General features: G+C 37.7%; 1 long non-coding RNA gene across 1 annotated transcript; it reads left to right on the top strand.

Moving 5' to 3' along the window:
- Positions 1–224: 224 nt before the first annotated feature.
- On the top strand, positions 225–18,587 carry LOC147916987 (uncharacterized). Its single transcript, XR_015552351.1, has 3 exons — positions 225–329; positions 14,753–14,870; positions 18,387–18,587. It is a non-coding gene; the product is annotated as an uncharacterized LOC147916987 (long non-coding RNA).
- Positions 18,588–19,757: the final 1,170 nt, after the last annotated feature.

Consider the following 19,757-nt stretch of genomic DNA (forward strand, 5'->3'; position numbering starts at 1 on the left):
CCTGTTCCTTTTGCACGCCCTCCCCCACTGAAGTGGACTCAGTTCCCAGGCTGCAGAAAATCCAGTCACCAATCTATGCAGGCCCACAAGTTGCCTGAGGGCTTGTTGTTGGGTGGGGCCAGTCCCTAGGTTGGGCTGCCTGCCCTGGCTGAGCTGGATTAAATCAGTGCTCTAGTGGGTGGGGCAGACCTGTGCTAGCAGGCCCCAGGGAGAACTCTAATGGCGTCTGTGTCAGCACACCCACACCAGGCCACAACAATGGCCGCCGCCAATGTCCCAGTCCCTGGAGAGGTCTCACCTCTCACCGAGATTCACTCAGAGCCTATCAGGTGAGTCTCTTCACCAAAGCACTGTGCACCTTTCTTTCTGTTGATTTTCGGTTGCTTTCTGAAACGGGTGAGTTTGCGTGTGGGCCCTTTAAGAGCCGGTTTTAATCTCTTTGTGAACCAGCTTTTCTGGGGGTACTTCCCAATGTTTTAGCAACAGGCAAAGTCAGATGTTATGCCACTCATCTTGATTGTGCTGGGTCTACAAAATGCCCACAGCGGGGGCGCTCCCTGGCTCAGGGCCCCGCTCCTCCCGGGAGGGCTGCAGACCTTTGGGCTGGCGGCCATGAAGCTGGTGGCTTGTGAATGTGGCGTTTCTTCTCTCCAGAAGGGAGTTTCTGCCTCTTCCACCTCAATTAGGATTGTCCTTTGTTGCAGGAGTTCCTCTTATCCAGCTTTCAGTTCTGTCTCAGGGGTAATATTTCCACATGTAGTTGTAAATTGGCTGTGTCCGCAGGAGGAGATGAGTTCAGAGTCTGCTTATGCTGCCATCTTGACTTCCCAGTCCTAAAATTCTATTTTCATTCTCTGTCCAATCTATGTTGGTGCACATGAGCATATAAATACTCCCAAGCCTAGTCCTAGACAGTTGGACCATTTCTTTAAATTATAGTGTTGTTAAGTTTTAGCAAGATTCCTTTTAGCTTACCTCTGAAAGAGCAAGAAAGATTCTTTGTTGTCTTTACTATCAGTCAAAAAAGAAAAGATTGCTTCAGAAGTTTGACCTGGATCATCTACTGGACAGAGAACTTGTTCTTTTGTGGATTTTGCTGCGATCCTGGATGCTGATTATAAATAGATGCCTCTACACAGCATGTGGAGTGTTGAATCCAATCTCATTTTCTTTGTATAAAGTATATATAATGGAGGGACATTGATAGCAGGACTCGAGAAGGAGTAGATGGTGTAGATTCTGGGGAGACAGTTTTTCTTTTGCAAAGAAGCATGTGAGTTCACCTTGTCCTGACACATGGCTCTTGTGTTACAGCCATTACCAAAAAGTCTGTTCCCCAAATAAGAACTAGTTTCAGGCATTTGAAGTTGCCAGTGATCTTCTTCTAAAAATGTTGTACGCATATGTTTATAAGAGATTCCTTCAAGGGCCAGCTCCATGGCTTAGCGGTTCAGTGCGCGCGCTCCGCTACTGGTGGCCTGGGTTCGGATCCCGGGCGTGCACCGATGTACCACTTCTCCAGCCATGCTGAGGCTGCGACCCACATACAGCAAGTAGAAGGATGTGCAACTATGACATACAACTATCTACTGGGGCTTTGGGGAAAAAAAAAAGGAGGAAGATTGGCAATAGATGTTAGCTCAGAGCTGGTCTTCCTCAGCAAAAAGAGGAGGATTAGCATGGATGTTAGCTCAGGGCTGATCTTCCTCACAAAAAAGAAAGAAAGAAAGAAATTCCTTAAACAGAGAAATACTGAGAGAAACTACAATCTTGTTTCTTCAGAAAATCCACCTCTGTCTTTAGGGTGGAATACAGAAATAATTCATTCTCTTAATATAATGCCAACATTTGTTAGCAGAACAAATGTTCACTAAATAATCTTATTAATTAAAAATGAAAGGAACATTTTTTAGGGTGTATTAGACTGTATTATCCAACTCAATTTTGGGGAATGAGGTTTAATATTTTCACTGGAGAATTTAAAATTGTGTGGAAATATATAATGACCAACTCGCTTTTCAGTATCTTTTTATTCTTGCTGTATTTAATGATCAGTAGGAATCCTTTTAAAAACATTTTGCTGGCCTTAATTTTCATGAAAAATCTTTATAGATTTACTTATGAGATATTTTTTTTTCTTTTCCAGACCTTAAACCTAAAATCTGTGCTTCTATGTCAAAACCAGAAAGATTAAAGAATACAGTATCTTCTCTTTCTTTAGTCATACTAGATATATATACTTATATATGTATCCGATTTTAAAAAAATGGAATGGGATGAAAAGTTACAGATGTTAGGACGAAGTTTCTATTCCTGACCAGGGTCTAGGACTTCTAGAGAATCCTCAGTAATTTCACTGCCCCTGAGATGATGTATGAAGAGAGTTTGAAAGCAAGGACTAAACTTTGATAAATTGTTTCCTAATTGGACGAATTCTCTGAAGGGTCAGAACATGCTGAAGCGTAGTCTTCTCTTCAGGGTGAAATCGTGCTGATTGTGTAGCAACAATTTAGTTTTTAAAATACTCTTACTGCTAACACTATACAAGCATTTCAGATTGGTTCTAACTTGCTGGATCCTCCTCAAAAGTCCTTATTTAGTTCATCCGTGATTTTACGCTTTGTTTGGTTAAGACCAAATTCTCTTCTGGGGGTCTTAAAATAGTGTCATTGAAGGTGCTTTATGGCTTTGTCAATAGCTTTCATTTCACATTCACAATTTAGACTCAAAATATAAACTTTTGATAAAGATATTATTCAGATTAGGAATTAAGATTTATTTTCCTTAAGGAAATAATGAAAACCTCACAGTGTTCCCCTCATGAACTTTAAAACTAAAGAATATTTCATAAGATACTGTAAGATAAATTATTAGTATTTTTGTAGTTTACATGAAATTGTCTTTCTCATTATAATCAAGGTGCCATAGTAGTAATTAAAAAGAAATTTTCAAAAAATATTAAACTTTTTACTTTATACATTTAATCTTATTCAATGTAAGGGAACACAATTTTTTAATCTATATTAACAATTGAGAATTTTCATGTGGATCTGTTCATATCATGCTAGATTTCTCTAAGAAGAATATCTAATACTTATAATCTGACCTTAATATGGCATCTGAAATGACCAACAAATTATTTTTAGCAGCTTTAATTTGTATTCATTTATAACTATAGTTTTTCTGTTAACTCAATATAGAAAATATCCCCCTCACTAGTTCTCTAAGCAGCAGGATGAACACAACAGAATAGTCATTCAAAATTAAACTGCCTGCTTTGTTCTTCATCAAGGTATTGCTTTCCCCATTTTGAATTGGACTGGGAAAGTTTTTAACCCATATATTTAGAGAGAGGAATGCTAGCCAGACATGTCTAGCTAGCTCAAAAGGTCCAGTCATTTCTCCTTTAAGTAACACAATATTATCTTGATAAATGACATACATCACATTTTTAGTTATATGCAAAAAATGTGGTTATTGATCAAGTTTTGCTACATTGTAACTACCTTAAATTCAGTGTAAAGACCTATCTATATGTTATAATTACCGCTTTAACAATGTGTTGGTTGCCAGGTGTGTATCAGTCAGCTATGGCTACAATCATGCTGGGTAACAAACCACCTCAAATACAGTGGCTTCAGACAAAGCGTTTGTTCTTATTACACGTGCCTACCTTGGCTTTAGGTCAGCTGATATAGATTGGGCTCAGCTGGGCTTGACTCCAAATCACAGGCTGAGTCCAAGTCAGCTTGATGTGTTTCTTACCCTCCTTGGAACAGTGGACTACCCAAGAATGTTCTTTTCATGATGTCTTAGTTCGTTTGTGATGCTGTAACAGAATACCACAGACTGGGTGGCTTATAAACAGCGAAAATTTATTGCTCACTGTTCTGGAGGCTGGAAGTCTGAGATCAGGATGCCAACATGGCCAGGTAAGGGCCTTCTTCCAGGTTGCAGACTTCTCATTATATCCTCACATGGCAGAAGGGGCCAGGAACCTCTCTGTAACCTCTTTTATCAGGCATTAATCCTGTTCATCAAAGTTCTACTCTCATGACTTAACTACCTCCCCAAATTCCCACCTCCTAATACCGTTACCTTTAGGGGTTAGGATTTAAAATACAAATTTTGCAGGGACACAAACATTCAGACCATAGCACATGGCAATGTCAAAAGCATGATTAGGTAAGTCCCACTACATAAGCATATTTCAAACCTTTGTTTTTATCATGTCTTCTAACAGCCCATTAACCAAAGCAAGCCACATGTCCAAACCCAACATCACTGGGATGGGAAAGTACACTCTGCCCACAGTGTGAGGGAGAAGGGAGGAAATACTTGGTAAACAATCATTTAACTTATCATAATTTAGAGTTTCATTCTTAAAATTTATGGTCTAAAATTCCTAATAGGCAGAATCTGTCTTAAAATCTATTCTTGGGGGCCGGCCCCGTGGCTTAGCGGTTAAGTGCGCACACTCTGCTACTGGCGGCTGGGGTTTGGATCCCAGGCGTGCACCGATGCACCACTTCTCCGGCCATGCTGGGCCAGCGTCCCACATACAGCAACTAGAAAGATGTGCAACTACGACATACAACTATCTACTGGGGCTTTGGAGAAAAAAGGAGGAGGATTGGCAATAGATTTAGCTCAGAGCCAGTCTTCCTCAGCAAAAAGAGGAGGATTGGCATGGATGTTATCTCAGGGCTGATCTTCCTCACAAAAAACCAAACAAAACAAAACATCTGTTCTTGGAGGATGTTTTTAGAAGAACCTCAAGTGTCTTGATGTAAGGCAAAACAAGCCATGTACCTATAAAGAATATTCCAGTGGGGCTCCACTGCACCTAAGGTGCAGATTTCTTTCAATGTAAAACAGTAAACAGCTTAGGTGGAACTTGCAACATCTATAGAGAAAAATGCTGGCAATCAAATGCTTGAATGAACAGCATACGCACAAATTGGTGATATTCGACATTACCCGTCTACGTATTTGTGAGTTCTTTGGAACCAAGGTAATACATGTTCTTGACCAAAAAATTCACTTTCTGTCAAACTACTCAATTTTACCTCAAATACTCCCTCTTCTTTAACATCCTTCATACGTGTCCATGCCTCATAGTTCCGTGACTCGTTTGGAAAATAATATGCTATTGATTTTTTAATTGGATGTATATGGGAAAGAAAAAAAATGAAGGGAGCTGCTTTTTGGCTAATGGGGATTTCTACTTTTCACCAAGGTAAGTAGTCATTGAGTTTTTCATTGAGCCCATTACAATAGCCCACAGGTGGAAGACATACTCTAGATGAGGGGAAAACACGTGTTTATTTTGGATGTTCCACTCGAATGTTTTGAATATTGAGGAAATGGAAAACGCGATTCACTCACAGAGCTCTGTCTTTTCTCAGCAAATTTGATGTGTACTAAAACTTTTCCATCAGTTGACGACTTCGCTGCAAAATCTATTGCTTGGGAAATGTAGAATAAAAATGATGTCCTCTTTCTGGTAGTGTAATAGCCAAGTAAATTACTTAATATATTTTATCCTCCCCTTCCCTTCTCATACACATACTATATTAAAATTTCATTACCTAAGTGAAAGAATGAGTCTGCCTTTAGCACAAATGAGAATTTTAGATTATAAATGTCAATGTTTATTGTGAAGCATAATGCATGTAAAGCTTTTGCAAGGTTGTTAAATGTATCATGAGATGAATTTTGTTCATCGTATTTTCCTTACTTCCTCATTGTAATCCAAAGTAAATGTTACATATGAAGAAAATGATGAACCACATCTTATGCTGGGATATGTTCCTTGAAAGCATATTGATTGTGTTTTAACTATGTCAGTACATATGTATGCATGAAATGCATCACTTATGAGATCAATTTTTTGAAAGGAAGGTTAACTCTCTAAGTCAAAATGATGGGTTTACTAAAGGAGAGAAAATGCTTTCCCATGGATTTCCTAGGACCCAGACTGATGATAATTTCTAGCTTCAGAAGTTGCATTTGATGCTCTGTTTCAGGGGCCAGTTACTCTCAGTGAATCATTTCAAGGAACTGAGTCTATATTTGAGCGATTTGACACCAGCCCTTAAGCTTTTGTGTATAATTGAAATAAGAACCCTAGCTAACCATAGCTCTTGTCTCTCAAGAATTTAAAATATTCTTAGAATTTGTTTTAAATTTGCATGGTCTTCTAATCGCTTCTATACACAATTTCCAAAATATAGGACCTGACACTAGGGAGAAACTTTAATTATTTGAAGTGAAATCTAGTTTGAAAGTCATTTGGATTTAGAGTTCAGAGTTCTAGATTTTACTCCCACTGGTACACTGGTACAGGTAACAATATTAAGTACCCGTGTGTTTAACTATTTAGAATTTTTAGTGCCTCAAAATCTTTATCTATAAATGGGGATAATTTTTTATCACAAAGGGTTGGAGTGGCAATGAAATAATTCTGCAAATATGCAATTATCTTTGAAAGAATAAAACACTATATACATGTGTGGTGAAACTGTACAATTTCTCATTGCGCTTTGAAGTTTTGGGTTAAAACTTTACCATGAAGGTGTCTTTTTTTTTTTTTTTTCGTGAGGAAGATTGGCCCTGAGCTAACAGCTGTTGCCAACCCTCCTCTTTTTGCTGAGGAAGACTGGCACTGTGCTAACATCTGTGCCCATCTTCCTCTTTTTTCATATGTGGGATGCCACCATAGCATGGCTTGATAAGCAGTGCGTAGGTCCACGTCTGGGATCCGAACCTGCGAACCCTGGGCCGCCGAAGCGGAGGGCACAAACTTAACCACTACACCACTGGGCCAGCCCTCATGAAGGTGTCTTTTGACTACAACTGCTTGGGATCATATAAATACAATAGAATTCCAGCAGACAGAGTCAACTTATGTTACTGAGGTTTTGTTTTTTGTTTTACTTGTTTCTTTTTGGGGAGACAACTACATGAAATCTATCCCAGCCACAAGAGGAGAATTTGTTTTTTCTAAGATAATTATGTATGTTGTTTTAATTGTTATTGCAAATTTAATACATGCTGTACAAAATGAAGGAATTACAGGTACATACAAAAAAATGCAGATAAACCGTAGGTAGAAAATTAAAATCACTCGTAAACTAATAACACATTTTGGGGTATAGCCTCCCGATGTTGAGTATATATTTGTATGTGCGTACACACAAAATATACTCTCTTTTAAAAAACAAAGCTGTTTTGTGACTTTTAAAAAGTTACTGCCCACACTGAACATTTTTCCAGGCTAAGAAATATTTTTCTTTTATATATTTTTATGGCTGTTCATACAGTTATATGACTCTGCCATAGTTTATTTTACCTATTCCCTATTGTCAAATATTTAGTTGGTTTCCTTTTTTATTATTATGATAAATAGTGCTGTAGTGAACACTTTTACAACAAGTTATTTACAGAGAACTTGGTATATATATATATCTGCATTTATTCAAGCCATCTTTTTCATTTCTCAGTGAAGTTTTATAACTTGGATAGTACTTGGATAGTACTTATTGTTTTGTTCACTTTATTAAACTCTTGTTAGTTATTAGTTCTCAAAGTGTTATTCCAGACCCTCCAGGATTTTCCAGGTAGTTACGCATGTCAAAATGAAATAATGATAACTGTGTCTCTTTTTTAATACTTTTACCCTTTATTGCATTAGCCTACACTTACAGGACAATCTCAAATAGTGGTGATAGCAGAAGTTGTCAGGTTGTTTTTGCCTTTAATGATCATGCTTCTATTAAAATATCAAATCCCAGTTTGAGATTAATCTCATTTATCATGTTAAAAGAGGTTTCACAATAAATTTTTTAAAGTACAGAATAAATGTTGGAATTTATCAAATGCCATTTTTGGCACTTTTTGGGATAATTGTATAGCTTTTGTCTTTTGGCCTAATAACAGGATTAGTCTTAATAAAGGTTCATGTAGCAGGGTTAGCTGGGAAATTGTGGAATGAAGACTATACTCAGAGACAGAAAAAAAATGCTGGGAATGAGACAGGGTTCTGAAGCTTATTAAATTAAACACTCTGGAAAAGTCATTTATCTGCTTTGAAATATAGTTTCTTCTTTAAAATGGAAGAACTAAATCTCTCACAGAACTAATAGTATGAATATGGAAGTGCTTTTTAAACTGTAATGTTTAAGTATCATGATGGTCTCTATAATTTTATTTAGCTAAACCCTAATCAGTTTTCAAAGTCCAGAGAGTAGCACAAGGTTAGTGCTTCTTTTCTAAGAGGATCTTTTTTTTTAATTTTGATTTTTTTGGTGAGGCAGATTAGCCCTGAGTTAACATCTGTTGCCAATCCTCCTCTTTTTGCTGGGGAAGATTGGCCCTGGGCTAACATCCGTGCCCATCTTTCGAGGAGAGTCTTTTGATGTTCCTAGTTGCACAGGTTTTATTTTTCTTTAGTTTAACTGAATTAAAACACACATACAGATGTATATATCATCAATCAAAAGCTTGGTGTATTATCATAAAGGGGGAACAGTCATGTATCCACCTTCAAGCTCAAGAAAGAGAACATTACCAGTATCCTAGAAGTGTGAGAGACTATTCTACTTTTAAAATGTTAAAAATTTCATCTGAATCTTTTTTGGATGTCAGACTGCTGGCTACTGCTGATCTACATAATTCAGGAGGCAGCACTTTGTAAGAAGAAATTTCAGTAGCAGCAGTCGCTAGGCATTTAAAATTAGGGTTTGAGGAGGAATATTCACTAGGATGCCATGGTCATTTCCACAATAAAGAGCAGTCTTCTCAATAGTCAACTTTTTTGTTGCCTTCTTCAGTAGGTTTGTTGCCTTCATCTTAATTCCCTGATGTTGGAAATTCAAAACCAAAAGAGGCTGCACTATTGGGGGAAAAAAAAAGTTCAAGCTGGTAAATATGAGGCCATACATTCTCATTTTGAGATTTTAAAAAGTTCCTGGATTTCTTATTTGGATAATTCAACGTGCTTGAAAGTTTTGGGATAGTTATCATATTACTTCATTTCACACTCATAAGAATCTATGACTGAGCCAAATAAATATTAGAAAAAAGAAAACAAGACCTAGAGAAACATTTTGCATGAAATCATAGATTATTATGTTCAGTGGTCTGAAAAAAATTCCAAGTCCTGTATATCTTAGGTGAGCATCATTTGCAGTGTAGGATCTTGGTAACTCTTTCCAAAGTTCCATATTTCTAATGCATAGTGCAATTTCCCTTTAAACTTGATGAAAGGATGCTGATGTCTTAGCATAGAAGAGTGAATGACAAGAACCTTAGACTTGATACTCCAGGCTGTTGCCTCCCACTGTGGCCTCCATGCAAAGAAAATCTTGGAAGTGTGTTGGGATTCAGGGAAACTGGTCAGTGTGTCTGACGGAACTAAAGAGTAAGTCCACTGTAGTATTCCTGAGTCCTACCAAGGCATATGTAGTTCCAACATTTAAAATAATGCATATTATTGTTATTGGGGAAAACGAACAAACAATTCCATCATTACTGGTAAATAGGTACAAATTTCACATGCCCCCCTCCATTTGTGTATGCAAGAAAATTTAACATATTTTTCAGAATGTGTCCAATTTCCTGAAGGCCTAAATACCATCTTAGCATAGCAGAGACCATCTTGCTTCTTTTACTTTGTTGATCTGCTGAAACAGTCACCTCTGGAGGGAATGAATTCTTCTAACTGCAAGGTGCAATCCGGTGGGTTATGGGTAGGGAACAGGGAGAGTAGGCGTGGGAGCAAGGAATTGTAGGTGAGACAAAATTTTGGTTATTATGTAAAATTATTATCCCATCACACATACAAGGCCAAATTGTTATTCATAGGACTGTAGCATAGAGATTCTACACCAAACTATTGAAAGGGAAATGTTATTCTTTTCATTTTCTCTTTGCCTCAATCCCCACCCACTAACAGGTGAATAATTAGGCTCATTTCCATTTAATAATGCACTGCGTGGGAATAGATAAGCATTTGAAGAGTGATTAGTGGAGCAACTTGACACTTTGCTTCTAGAAAAATAATGGCTGAGGATTTAGCAGACACATAGAAAACCACAGACATGCCAAATTCAATCTGGGAGTTTAAAATCCTCCTCTAGAACACGGAGCCTCAGCTTCTCTAACCAATCTCCCTCAGCAGTATTATGTTCTCCACCCTAAATGATCCCAGGCAGAATAGGTGGAAATTTTCAATTACTTAGAAAACATGGAAAATGATAGACAGTCCTGGACCCTTGTCTATCCTGAACTATTTAAAGGCGTTTTCTCTGGATGGCACATGGTCAGAGGTAACGGACAGAGTTGCAGAGGTTAACATACTTATTATTTTGGATCCTGTGCAAGTGCATGTAAAAACGTCAGCAGATTAAAGACTAGTTAAAATGAAGATTGAATTTAGTAATTGTATGAGATTTGAAAATATTAAGGCCTTTTGATGTATAAAATTGCCCCTATGTTCTCAGTTACTGCTGTATGAAATTGCGTTTTCCCCTCACAAGTTAGTACTGTTATTATATGTCCTTGTAACTGTTGACTTTGAAATTTTATTTCTAAAACCCCCTAATAACTTACTTTGTAAAAAGGCAGACAAAAAAGAAGAGGGCAAAAATTCAAGTAAGGTTGTATTGACTTTCCTTGGGATGGCATTTTTATTGGGATTTATGAATGATTGTGGAGAAATAATTTTAGAGCTGGAAAGGAATTTACAGAGATCATCAAATACAAGTTCCTCATTTTATAAAAGCATGTTCACATTACACTATATATCAATTAAACTAAAAATTCAAAGGACAATATATCTCATGAACATTACCTGTAGATGAGGGTGATAGTCATACTGTCTTCTATTTTTAGTAATATTTGATCTGCAATATAAAAGATATCTCAGAGAAAAAGTCGATATCCCTTGATCATTGATGGTGAAGGTAAATGCCTTCAAAACCGTTGCTCCCGGGGAAGGCTGAGGCTATTCTTTACTGGACTGCTGGTGTTTGCATGGCCCCTGGGATGCTTGTCCCAAATGATTCTCAGGTATTTATATTTGGCAGCAGAAGTTTCAGATTAAATTTTAAGCTCTAAGAATAACTTGGTTTGATCATAAATTGCCTATGGTTTCCTTTGGAGTAATATTAGGACTTCATTGCCAATTATATTTACAGAGTGAGTTTTGGTAAATCAGCATTCAGAACACTAAAAAATTCTAGCACAATGAATGGACTTCAATGTAACTGCTTACCTGCAATTATGAGTTTGAAAGAAACGTAACTTTGGCCTTTGAAACATTTTGTTCACTTGGACAGGTCAAGGAACTCTTTTTCCGTAATGGAGGTACTTTCCATAAATAAACAAACAAATTTTTATGGTGAAGGACTTGACCTATTGCTTTTGAAAGGCTTAGTGTGGATTTGTAAGTATTTTATGATTAAGTGGCTTTTATGTGTTATGTTCAATGGTTCCTATTTTCTAGTTATAAACCAGTTTAATCCACAAACACCCACTCAGGAAGAAAATCTGTATTCAACTCCTGTCTTTCCTTCCCTGACATGACCCTCCAAATAGCCCTTTACTCATTCAGTAAATCACTTATTTACAAGTGTAAAGCTCATTTCATGTCCCAAGTGCTGTCTAAGTTACTATTGGGACACGAAAGTGAATAAGACATAATCCTTTTTGTCATGAATTTACAGTATTTGAGCAAAAATTAGATGTATGCAAGTAACTATGATGCAAGCTATTATATTGGGACGTGTTGAATAAGAGATATCAACTTCAAAATATGGAGTTGAAAGGAGGGAGTGAGATATTAACCCCAGTGTGATGGTAGATGCTGCCTATGTTTATGTGTGTATATTACATGTACATATGTGAGATGTGCGCATACACACACATATATAGTATATAATGTGTATACAGACTGTGTATATATACATATACATGTGAGGTATATATATACATATATATATACTGATATATATATATATATAAAATATGTGTGTGTGTGTGCTTCAGAGGTAATGCTTTTGTGTTTCGTTACTGTATTAAAAGAGCCTCTTCAGGCATTGTTAGAAGTGACTGACTTGGAGAGTTACCAGACCAATCAATATCCTTTATCCAAAATTCCATTGCTTAACGCTATGTGTAGAATTGATGACTTTCTACTTTGTTCTCTTTGTATACAATGAGCACAAATATGTGGAGAGTGCTCCAAGACGGTAAGCGTTTTTTGTTGTCCTGTAAGTTGTAAACTTTTTATCTCTAGGACCTCAAACCTAATACATAATCAGAAAATATTCATTGAATGAATTAACTTGGGCAGCCCAGATAACTAGCACCCCTCTATCAGTCAGAAGTCACTTTGAACACCATAATAAATACCCCAAATAATATTGATGTAGGCAAGATAGAGGTTTATTTTTCTTTCATGCAATAATCTGGTGTAAACAGTTTAGGTCTATTTCTGTCACTTCATGGTGTCAGAGACCCAAGGTTCTTTTATTTTATTCTGTCCCATCCATAGGGTATTGCCTTTATGTATTTGGAGCAATTTAATTTACTATATTACCTGAAATCCTGCCGGCAGGAAGAAGGAAAGAGGGAAAGAGGGCTTGCTTGTTCACCTTAAGACTATTTCTTGGAACTTGCGCAAATCATTTCCACTCATATCCCACTGGTCACACTTTGTCACGTGGCTGCAGCTCATTGAAAGTGTGGCTAGGAAATGTAGGCATTAGTCGGGAAGCCATATGCCTTAGATAATGGGATCCAGTTAGCAGCTTCTGCCGTAACCTCTTATACGTGGTGTAAGCATAGTGTTTACTTCAGTGTGATTCTACTACATGTTATATTTTCATTATAGAATCTGGCACCTACAGTTTTGAAGTATGTGAGATCAAGACGTCAGCCATTCTCTGGTAGTTTTTCCACCTGAAGGAAGTGCTTTCTGTTGTTCACTGGATTATCAGAATTGTTTGTGGTTATTACAGGAACTAACATCATTTTAGAATTTCCATGTGTCTTCGCCAAGAAAACAGTTCCTTTCTGTGATGGATTGGCTCTCACCCCTCCCATTCAGGGCTAGTATCCAAATAGAATAGGTCACTTATTTTCTTTAGTAAGTGTTCCAGACTGTTTGTTGATTCATTGTCCAGTAGGAACTATGCCAGGTTGCTGAGGCTTGTTGAAGGAAAGGTTACATATTTTTGGTTGAAAACAGGCATCAGGAATCTCTTTTGTATCCATTCTCCTTCATCATAGTAATCCTCAAAACACTTGACAAATTTTAAAAAATAAAATTATCAGCTTCATTTTACTGGGAGAAACATCAAAAGATGATACAGTTTGCCAAACATCATAGAGTGGATTTCTAACAGAATTAGATGCTTGGGCACCTGAACTGAATTGCATTCTTTTCTTTATTTTTCATATTTATTTAAATGTCAAAGAGTTGAGGAAGATTTCAGATACATCTGGATTTTGTCAGGTTCATGACATGACTGGACTGATTTGGGGCGATTTTGTGGCATTTCACGTAACAGACAACAGAACTGAGTTTCCCTTCTTTGGTTTCTCTGAGCTCTAATCCTTCATTGCAACAAGTTTTCTCAGCAGGTGGTGATAATACAGAAGATGAGCTTTGACTGGACCACATGTATGTTTTCTGTAGATGATTAATTTATTCTTGGAGATAAAAATGGATTCTGTGCTCTAATGTGAGATGACAGGGTTAGTTATTTCCCCCAACCCACATAATTTAATAAGTGTCACATTCTTAACGATGACATATGCTATACACCCTGATTCTCTGAAGGATAAACATAGGATTGTAGATTCAACTGCTACTACAGCTCAGATGTAAAGGAAAATGGAATGTCTTTATTTAGTCTATAATAAATCTCATCTTTCACTTTTATTATTAAGTCTCTACTTGGTAATTAGTTGGAGAAAAAATTAAATTTTAGTCTTATCCAGTTTATATTTTAGTCCAATCATGTAATGGACAGCGTATAGTCTTTCTTTGATGAAAATTATCTGGTGCCCAGCCAGCCTTTCCCTCTGCCTGCTTTTCTTCCTAACGTGGCATCTAGCAGTATGAGGACTTATGTATCTTTGGTGGGAATGTTACTCCTTGACCTTCTGCTGGACTTTCAGTGGACGCTGGTTGGCATCTGCTATCTATTGGCCTCCAAGATTCACCTTGGTTTCTATTAGATTCTGATCTCTAAGTTCTCTTCTGTGGCTTCCTTCTAGCCCACTTATCTAGTGGTGTTGCCTCAGTGTGCCACGGGGGGCCCCAGTGCAGGTCCATGTGGCCTACGTACGGCTCCTAGAAGTGAGAAGGGCTCAAAAAAGTAAACCTTAGACCTTTCTTTGCCTGACCACTTGCATGTCTGTGGCAGCAGGAGAACAAGGGACATTGACTTCTCTTTGCCATGGCATTAAAGGCTTCAGCAGTGGGCAGGGAAGCATTTACACTATGGGAGAATGTCATGACCTGTACTGTTGATGTGGTGAAGGGGGAGGCAAATATTTAGGAAATTCATTCTCAAGATGCTTAATTTTATTTTAGCCATTCACTAACAATCTTCCTGTAACAAACTGTAACGGCTTTATGTTGAGGACTTGGACAAATGTAGCAGCATCAGAAAAGCAGAAAAGATATGCAGATAAAATTTTATATATATATATGACCCTCATAATGCATTATTTGCAGTGGGACTCCTGTGAAATCCCAGTGTCTGATCCATCCAGTCAACACACAGATCCTAGTTTCCTGGTCAGCTTTCTCCATACGACAAATGACTTATTACTCTGCCAACATTACAGCTATTGTAAGTTTAAAATGTATTTGGTTCACCTTTTCTCTAACTATCTTCCTGTCCTCTCTTTCATTGACACTCCTTGAGAAAAAGGCAAGGTGACGTTTTTGTTATTTTATTCATGTGTCCAATAATGGATATACAGAAAAAGCTAAGAGATTCTTTTTTCTGTATAGATTTTAAGGATAGTCACTAAGATAGGCACATTGCAATCCAATGACAAAAGGCAGATTCACCTCTTTGGGAAAAATGGCACACTTATATTTAATCAACTTTTACAAAGTGACCACAGTACACCAGGCTTGAGCTGCAGCCCACTGAAAACAGCCATGTAGTCAAATAACTTTGGAAAATTCTGCGTGTTGTTTTCCCCTCTTGGAAACAGTACAGATTAACATGTTATAGGGTCCTGCAGTTAAGAAACATAATTTTTTCCAACACACTGTTGTCCAAGTTTATTAGACCAGAGAAACATCGTACTTTAATTATTTTTTTGTGGGACACCTCGTAGCATCACGCAAAAAATGCTGAACTCTGGAACACACTTCAGGAAACGCAGATCTAGGTACCAGTGCCCTCAAGAAATCATTTTGCAAAAATGGAAAATATCTTAATGCTTGGCAAATAACCATTTTACATCAGGAATGTTCTTTGAGTGCATGGTATCAGGTAGATGCATGTATATACCTCACAAATAATGCCACTCTTCCCACAGGAGAAATGTTTTACAGATATTTTGTTGTTTATTCTGATGTTATATCATTCCGAGGAAGTCCATAGCCAATGTCATCTACATCTCTCTTTCGGTAGTGATAGCTACAACCTCCCAGCCTTCCTCCTCAGACCTGTATGGCTTCTCACACATTCTCTTCCAGCTGCCTGCTAGCCTACTGTTTTAAGTCCCATTTAATTATTATTATTTTTATTTATTTATTTATTTATTTTTGTTAGGAAGATCAGCTCTGAGCTAACATTCATGCCAATCCTCCTCTTTTTGCTAAGGAAGACTGGCCCTGGGCTAACATCCGTGCCCATCTTCCTCTACTTTATATGGGACGCCGCCACAGCATGGCCTAACAAGCGGTGCGTCCATGCGCGCCCGGGGTCCGAACCCGGGCCTCCAGCAGCGGAGCGCGCGCGCTGAACCGCTACGCCATGGGGCTGGCCCTTATTTAATTATTTTTAACAGATTGTTTTAAAAGTTAGCTAAAGAGCATACCTTACATTTTTTCCAAAGCACAAACAACTTCTGTAATTTTGTTGTATGTTACTAAAGCCAAATTGGAGAAGCTTCTTAAGAAACTTAAAAGGATTCATCTTTTTTTAAGCCAAATCATATTGTAATTCATCCAAATTTTTAATGTTAGTAGCTGTGCAATTTTATTTTCTCCATCAAGTGTTGCTCATAGTTCTGAGTTTTTATCCTCAGAGGTTGATGGTTATGTATTTTACCAATCCTTTGCCTTGATTTCATGGCAGGCGCTGAAATCAAGTGAATTTTGAGACTGAGGCCTTTTCTGAGGCTTTACCAGATGTGTTGAGTTTAGCCTATAGCAAAACTGTATTAGACCTTCATCAGCATATGTCCCCTTGTCATATATAGCAGATGAGAGGTTGGAGAGCAGCTTGGATCCCAGTCATTTTCACTAAAAGCAGCAAATAATGGGTATTAAATACATAATTAAACAGGGAACATTCCAGATTGGAAGGGATTCAACCACAACTTTGGAGCAAGTGTTCAGTTTACATCTCCAAGGGAAAAACACTATTAAGTGATCCTTCTGTGAATTATGCAGAACAGCTATTTTAATCTACAAAATATCTTCCAAGCACCAAATATATAAATCGATATGTTGGAGAAATTAATGCTCTTAACTTCTGAGAAACTCATGCATAAATTTGACAGAATTTTCTCTTTGTCAGATGCAGGTGAGTGAGGTTTGGGTAAAATGGAAGTCACTGGTACAGCAGAAGTGAAATTGCTTTGAAAGATGTGAAACCTTGGTTTTATACTAGCCCTAGCTCTAGTTAGCTGTGCCACCTGAGACAGACCACAACTGTCTGGGCCTTAATTTTCTCATCTTTAAATTGAAGGGGATGGAAAACATAATCTTAGGCAAATGACTATTTTTAATATTTTTGGATTTCCAGATTTTAAAGACCTCACACGTTTCTATGGACGTCATATTCTTTTCTCATTGTCCTCTGTGGGTTGGCCCAGAGCAATATGTGTGGCCATCTGGATTTACATCTTCATGCTTTATTATATACACCAATTTAAAACTAAATTCATAGAAGAAAGAACAAATATGCCCTGAACTCAGCAGATTTTTCCAGCACAGTTTCAAGTTAATCCTTTTTTTTTTTTTTGTGAGGAAGATCAGCCCTGAGCTAACATCTATTGCCAATCCTCCTCCTTTTTTTTCCTCTTTTTCTCCCCAAAGCCTCAGTAGATAGTTATATGTCATAGTTGCACATCCTTCTAGTTGCTGTGTGTGGGACACCACCTGAGCATGGCTGGACAAGCAGTGCATCGGTGTGCGCCCGGGATCCAAACCCGGGCCGCCAGCAGCGGAGCGCTCGCACTTAACCACTAAGCCACGGGCCGGCCCCCTCAAGTTAATCTTTTTATATGTAATTCAAAATATTTCTCTCCTCATTTATGGTACAACTTTATCTTAACTTCTCTGCAGACCATTTCCCAAAGAGGAAGTGTGGTTCTATCTCTAATTCCTTCTTAGTTAGTGATCATGTGATATTTTTATCACTATAATGTCAATACTTCAGTTCAGCCCCCATATGCAGAGCAACTGGCAAGAGTCCTGCGCAATTTCAGCCCTTCCCCGGATCTTAACTCAGCTGGGTTAAACACCCAATGTTCTTGGCTCGCTTTTCTCCTGCAGTCAAAGCATACAAAGCATCTTCCTTTCTGGTTCTTTTTATGTCTTTCTAAAAGGCTGCACCTCTTTGTCTAGTTGCTCTGAGTCTACTGACATAATTCATTTTATTTCTACTAACTGACTGTGACATTTCTCCTTCCTCTTAACAATGGATTCTTTTGAATTCCCTCCTTTCCAAAACACCTAACTTAACATTTTCCTGGGCTTTTCAATATAGTGGGTCTTTAGAAGTATTTAATGGATGAATGTAAGATGAATGTTGTTGGTGATTTGGAAAAAGCCTTAGGATAATGAAAGTGAAAGTAGATTTTAAAGGAGAGTAAATATAATGGCATAATAAAGCCAGGATAGCCTGGGATAGATATATAAAATATAGGATGTCTAGAAACTCTGGAAACACAGGTGACTATATACCATCAAGAACACCTTCAATTTATAAAAAAAAAATTAGTATTACCAATGTTCCCAGGTTTAATGGACACCCTGCATAGGAGATTCTGTGTTTGAAAGTATTGGCTAACTTGTTAATAGAATATTTTCTTGAATTGATCTTCTAGGTTTAGCTACTTGTAGGAGAAAAAACGATAATGTCTTAAACTGGATAAAGACATATTTCTTTCTTACACAGGTAAACCTGTAGATGGGCATTCCAGGGACAGGATGTTGTCTCTACCGCATTTTCGGAAGCAAATTTCCATCTTTCTGCACCATTCTCATGCATGGCTGCAATCCTCCAAATCACTTCATGATAAAAGATGGCTGCTGAAATAACAAGAAAGGCAGAAAAGCAAAAAGAAAACCATTCACCAGCTGAATTTGCCTGCCTGGGAGTCCCATGTAAGACTTCTGCCGGCATCTGATTTAGTAGGTCTGGGGTCAGGCAGACAGGTGGGAAAGACTGTCTGTTAGTACTGTTGGCAGTGTACTCAGCTACAAATGGGTTTCCTTTACTAAGGAGGAAGGGGAGGACGGATCTTTGCGAGAGGCAACAAGAACTCTCTGCATACAGATGAAATCCCACATACGTGAGGAAACTGAGTCTGGTGATATTAAGTGATTTACCAAAGATCATATGACAATTAGTGATACAGAAATTGAAACAAGATATACCATATGACAGAGGTGTAACCTCTGGGGAAGGTTGACTGGCCACTTAGGTCCCTCCTAAAAGGTGGCATTTACCTTGATCAATGGTTCTTAACTCGTGGTGCCTGGACCAGCATCACCCGAGAACTTTTTGGAAGTGCAAACTCTGAAGCCCCACCCTAGACATACTGAATCAGACACCCTGGGGATGGGGCTCAGTAATCTGTGTTTCAGCAAGCCCTTCAGGTGATTCTCATACACATTAAAGTTTGAGAATCACAGTTATTGATTTTGCTGTGGCCCATGGTCTTGACTTTAGCCCCACAAGCTTACAAAGTCTATCTCATGTTGGCAGAGTTAATGCAGAGATGCTGACTCATGCTAACAAATTGCACGAAGTACCGACCAAAGAAACTCATTTCATTGATTTACAATCAAAACCAGAAATGATCAGGCAGACCAAAAATTCACGTCATTCTAACCAGCACATTCTTTTCCTGTGGGCAATTTTATGGGAAACCAAATTATCGGAATGAGACTTGGAGAGCATTTCCTAGTTCCATGTTTCTGGACTGTAAGTTTAAGTATTTTATACTGTTGTGACTATGATAGTCGTAGTAAATTTACAGTCATATAATGCCAAGAAACTGGGGGGACAATATTCATATCATCCAGACCAAGATTGTTGGATAGAAATATAGTGCAAGCCACACATGTAATTTAAAAAATTTTCTAGTAGCAACATTAAAAAAGTAAAAAATACGTGAAATAAAATTTTATAACATTTTATTTAACTTAATATATCTAAAATATTTCAGCATACAATCAAAATAAAATTATGGAGATAATTTACATTCTCTTTTTTTTAATCAAGTCTTTCAAATTTGTGAACATTTTACACTTATAACACGTC

This window comes from Ceratotherium simum, chromosome 5 (genome assembly GCF_057802395.1).
Source record: "Ceratotherium simum simum isolate JZ-2026a chromosome 5, ASM5780239v1, whole genome shotgun sequence".
Taxonomy (NCBI): Eukaryota; Metazoa; Chordata; class Mammalia; order Perissodactyla; family Rhinocerotidae; genus Ceratotherium; species Ceratotherium simum.